Raw genomic sequence first — 5513 nt, 5'->3', positions numbered from 1 at the left:
AAGTTGAAGAGAGTAGAGGACAGGAAAGGTGAACAGTGAGAGAGAAAGACGAAGATGTGGGAGAGATAGGAAAAGGCGACTGCCGATTTCCCCTGGGTGGGTCAGCCCAGGGGTGCCGTCTACGTGAAGCCGGGGCCAAAGGGGTGTGTTGCCTCTGCCGGGGGGCCTTAAAGGTCCAATCACCCGGCGTCGGCTCAACCCCCAGGATCCCCTTTTCCCCGGACACGGCAAAGCCGCGCACGGCTAGGCGTGGGAGGGGTCGAGACCCCCCGTTAGCTCGGGTCCGTGGTGTCGCTACACACCAAACGCCTACTTGCGCAGACGCCCCTGCGGGGAAGAAGCTGAGTCCATTAAAAATGTTTACAACGAAAATGTCTGAACCAGCCTTCATAATGCTTCAGCATGGTTTTCTTTGTGAACTCTCCACGAATCCCACTAATCTTGTTTCTGATTTGTTTGATTGCAGGACGACTATTGTACTTGAATTCAACACCTGATGTTGAAAGGACGATGTCGGGCGTAAAAAGAGACATGAGCCTTGCAGCTAGGCTAAAAACGCCTGTAAATGGTCTCAAAGGCATGCCCCGCTGACAAAGCTCGCCCACTTTGACTTGGTGTGGGGATACACAGTTGAATACATGCACTGCGTTCTCCTGGGTGTGACAAGACAATTCACTGACTACTGGTTTGACTCCTCAAACAACAGTGAGGCCTACTACATTGGTAAGCATACTGTACACCTGAAGATGAAGTAACAGCAGGAACAAAGACTCTAAAAATACTACTATGCATATTGCTTTCTTATGCATCACTGCCAAAGTTACATGATGCATGTGTGATGTAAACTCACCCACACTTAAAAAATTTAATCGTTACTCTGTGAATATATCTAGGGGCTGTGTACTCGACATTCCTTATGTTGAACTCTAGAATCATTTGTAGCTGCTGTGACATCCCTCATAATCTTTTCATGAATTCATGAGAAACTTACAACAGTGCAGAAAAAACACGAATGGAGATAAGGGAAGTGACATGTTCCAGTTTTTTTCGTGCTGTTGATACTTTTCATCACGATGAATTACCAACTTGCACAGACACTCACATTAATATTTAAGCACATCTCAAACATTGCATTATTTTACTGCCTTTATTTTCTGTGCATGGTGGTCCATGCATAATAACTGGGGGGGGAGGGGGGGGGGAACCTTTAGCATATATCTGCCTTTGAAAGCTTCTTTGTGAAAAGAAAACATGCAGAAAATGACAGTTAACACTCATCACAACACCTTATTTTTTCTTTAGAACAATCTGGCAGCTGGTCTGAGGATGCTCACGTTCCCAACAGGCACAGTGTGCATACACTTTCCAGACTGTCTCAATAGTCTTCACATACTTCGTTGTCGCACTTCCTAGAACTATCGTAACCAAACAGCTGCGCATATCTATAGAATGAGCAGATTAGCTTCAGCAACAACATTATGCAAAAAATCAGTGATCTGTGATTGAGAACATGCGAACTCTTTTATTTTCAACTCTTTTAAACATTTTAATTTCAGTTGTGTGAAGTCAGTACTTCATTGTACAAATACATGGAGTTGGATATAACATAAAATTTTTGTGTTAGACAAATGTATAGCTCACAGCACCTTTCTGGTGGTGTCATTGCAAGGGTTATATTGGTTGTGTTAATTAGAACTAATAGACCAGAAAACACAAGGAAAGTAGAGGGGATGTGATTTGTAGCAAATATTGTGTAAGATTTGAAAAAAATGAAGTGGACGAAAAGATGGCTTGCCGCTGGCAGGGACCGAACCTGCGACCTTCGAATAACGCGTCCGATGCTCTACCACTGAGCTACAGTGGCGGCCATCCTTTCGTCCATTTTATGGGGTATATATGTACATTTCAACCTGGGAGCGTCAGTCAGAGCCGCTAGTAGCCATGACGGCGAGTGTTGATCTCTATTTTTCTGCCTGGTGGCGTCACGAAGCACGTGATCTCTTTATGAGCTGGCAGCTGACCTATACTCCCTCGCATACTACCTCAGGGGACCAATCTGCCAGAACGAGACCCTCACTATGAATGAAAGAAAGAAGGGGAATTTCAAGGGCTCATTTTTCCTTGTTCGACACAAAATAATTAGACCCAAGGAAAGTATAGGGGATGCGACTTGTAGTAATTATAGTGTAAGATCTGAAGAAAGTTCTGTTCTGGTTCTGTTGTCTGGTAGGAAGGGAATTTCAAGAAGCTGTTTCAAGAAGTATGTGGTTATCAAGCCTGTTCAGCTTATTAGAATTCACATAGCCCTCTAATAGAGTGACACTCATATTGATATCAAAGGTCATGGTGCCACAGACGTTTTTGTGAGGAAGTGCTGGTGAGCCAAGTGCTTTGACAAGTTGTTTGCAACACCTCTGCATGTTTCTGTGATACTTATAGTAGTTATGATATATGATGCCATATATTTTTTTGAAGTACTGATTACAGCGAAAAATTGTGAACAATACCTCATAGTTTCAAACAAAGATCCTAATGCCACTCTGTCGCTTCTGTAACATGACTAGCCTAGAACTGTCATGTATTGATATTATCAGGGCTGCCCACCCATCATTCTCAGATGTGTTTCTGGACACAATTAAGCCATTTGAAGAACTGATTAGTAGTTTTAACCAGAATTATTTGTTGCCTTATACAGGACGTCCAAGGACTATCAAGCTAATTCATCAACATTTGCTGAGCATACGACCACCCCATCATTTTACCCGACGCCCCGCACACTGCACGAAAGGTGCTACTGGAAGGCTCATGAATGGCAGAATTGGCTGCTATTCTACTGCTTGGCCTTGCTGTCGCCATGTCCTTCCACAATGATACCTTCGTCCTTTTTCTCTCCTATCGGAAGCAATTTTCGTCTTGCTGTTGCAAGAGCTGTCACCTGACCAGATTGACTGTGCAGGTAAGGGCACTTTGATAATCTTTTGCATTTCATAAATGTGGGTCTTCAGTACAAGCTAGACCCATATAGGTCAGCATACTCATTCAGACTTAGACTGAGCCGTGAGTCCGAGTGAGTAATGTTTTGGTGAGTTTGAGTCAGAGCGAGTCCAGTTGTGAAAATTTTTAGTGAGTCTTGGTCCAAGTGAGCCTGGCGGAGGAAACTTGGTGAGCCTGAGTCTGGGTAAGACCTAAACGCAAATTTTCCGAGTAAGTTTGAGTGAGCTGTACTTTTCCTTTCAATGTATTAAACTTCAGCAGCCTTATGCCAGTTCATGTTTGTACTGTTTACTCAAACATACTAGGGTTTATACAGCAGCTCAATACTGATTGATCAGAGGCTTGTGTTACAGAGGGTGGTGGTAGTGAAGGGTGCCTTGACCTCCCTTCCTTCCCTGTAAACTCTTACACTAGAAGTTCTCCATTAAAGTATTTCGTGTGAGCTGTGTCTTTCAATAAAAACGCCCTTACTGAAGTGCAGCCACTGATAATTCATATTTGAAACTATCAGGTCAAAAGACACCACGTATAACAGTGATTGTGAGATATATTGGTGTTAAGAGCACTGACACCATATATTTGAAAAAAACTAAAAACTAAAGAATTCATGAATGTACTCACTCAGACTCAGCTAGCCATGAGTTTTAGTTAGAGGAAATTCGGAAGAGTAATATTTTGGTGATTTTGAGTCGTGAGTCCTGAGCGCAAGTTATAGTTATTAGGTCAATCTGAGTCAGCTCCACTTCTTTTGCTGATCTATGGCTAGAACTATAGCATGCCTATGCTGCTGTTAGTGGTCTAACTAATAATTTTGTGTGCACTTGTACCATTAAAAAGTTCAGGACTGTGAAAAGGCTTTCAAAAGAAAGCAGGACATTTGCTTTCAAATATCATTTGGTATTTGGTCTTACCGCCCCCCCCCCTTTCACAGGTACAATAAAAGATGCAATCCTTGGGCATGTCTTTAGTTTCAGCAGGCATTGCCTATTGGCTCAATTATTGAGAAAGAGTTCCTTTATTTTGTGTAGCTGGAAAACTTCGTCAGCACGCCAGGGCATGCTCCTACATTTGGGCTAGTTCAGCCAATATTTGAAATAACTCTGGGCCATCGATGGACTTGACTCAAATATTAGCAGTTTTAAAGCAAAACGCTAAAACAGAAAGTTTTAACAAAGTTTGTATGTCTTCTTTATTTTAGAAGAGAAGTACCCACAAAAACACAGACTTAACGAAGCATACATGTGCAAATTCTTGCTAAGATTTCACACTTTTGCTTTCTTTAGGACCTTACTTTATAACAAGGGCGTGCTTGAAAAAGAAAGAGCCCTATTGATATGCATCAGTTATTGAATACGAAGTGCATGCATGCAGGAGCTACAGATTAGATGCGAGTTCACAACTAAAATCAATGCTGTGAGCAGCAAAATCAGCACACTTTCAAATGGAATGCCCACAAATCTGCTTCAATATAAGAGATGCACCACAAAGGATCGATCATCACAGCAAAGAAAAAAATGGCTGGCAGCAGGATAATGTTCGGACAATAAACTGGGAAAGGGTGAAGCAATATGTAGGGAAGGGTGTTTCAGCTCCAATATTATAAAATCTGGGGAGGGGCAAAGCATGCTGTGTTTTCACAGATTTCTTTGATGAAGCACTAGTAATGCCAACTGGGAATGCAGGGAATTAAGGGTGTTTCAGCTCCACTATCGTTGTACACTATTCGAGCTAACTGTTGTCTTTTTCATTTTTAGGTGACCAATGGCGAGTAGTGGGATTTACTCAATTTTTATGGTGCATACTCGTTCATGATAGACCGTGACCACACGTCACATTTTACAGCGAGATCACAAGAAAGGTTGATTCGGGCGGCGTAGTATTCCGCCACCGCCGCCGTTGCCCGTAACTGCTATCGAAGAAAAAAGAAAAAAAAACTACCTAGGATGGAATGGGATTTGAACCCGGGACCTCTGCGTGGCAGCCCAGTGCTCTACCACAAAGCAACTGATGCCCGTAGTCGCAAGTTCGTTGTAAACGTGCCGTATACAGGCTTCATGTTAGGTAAGGAATCTGATGAACATCTGTTGCAGGTCGTTTTAGAAGAGTAAAATCACGACCAGGCGTCACACAAAGCGATTTGCCTAACGAGTGGATTGTTGAAAGCCTTTAACCCATTACAAAACGGTTTACTTACAAAAACATTATAAATCATAGTGCAGTAGGTGCCATGCAAATGTGCTTGGAAGTAGTTTCTTCAAGAGTGTTTAAAACGGATCCAGAAATCCGCTCTTCCGGCTTTCGCTGTGACTGTGCTGTGCGCGCTTCGCACAGGCCTAGTGGTTTTTTTGTGGCGCATACACGTTTGTGATCGTGCCTATATGACGCACCATGACCACATGAGATGCCAACGTCTCAGAGCTTCGTCGCATCAGTCTGTGACGAAACTCATGCGACGTGCACTGTAATGTTCTTCCTCTAAAGCAGCTTTCTCTCTTGCCGTTTATGATGGACCATGACTA

The sequence above is a fragment of the Rhipicephalus sanguineus genome, chromosome 4, assembly GCF_013339695.2.
Source record: "Rhipicephalus sanguineus isolate Rsan-2018 chromosome 4, BIME_Rsan_1.4, whole genome shotgun sequence".
In the NCBI taxonomy this organism is placed as follows: domain Eukaryota; kingdom Metazoa; phylum Arthropoda; class Arachnida; order Ixodida; family Ixodidae; genus Rhipicephalus; species Rhipicephalus sanguineus.
This window is presented reverse-complemented; position numbering follows the sequence as displayed.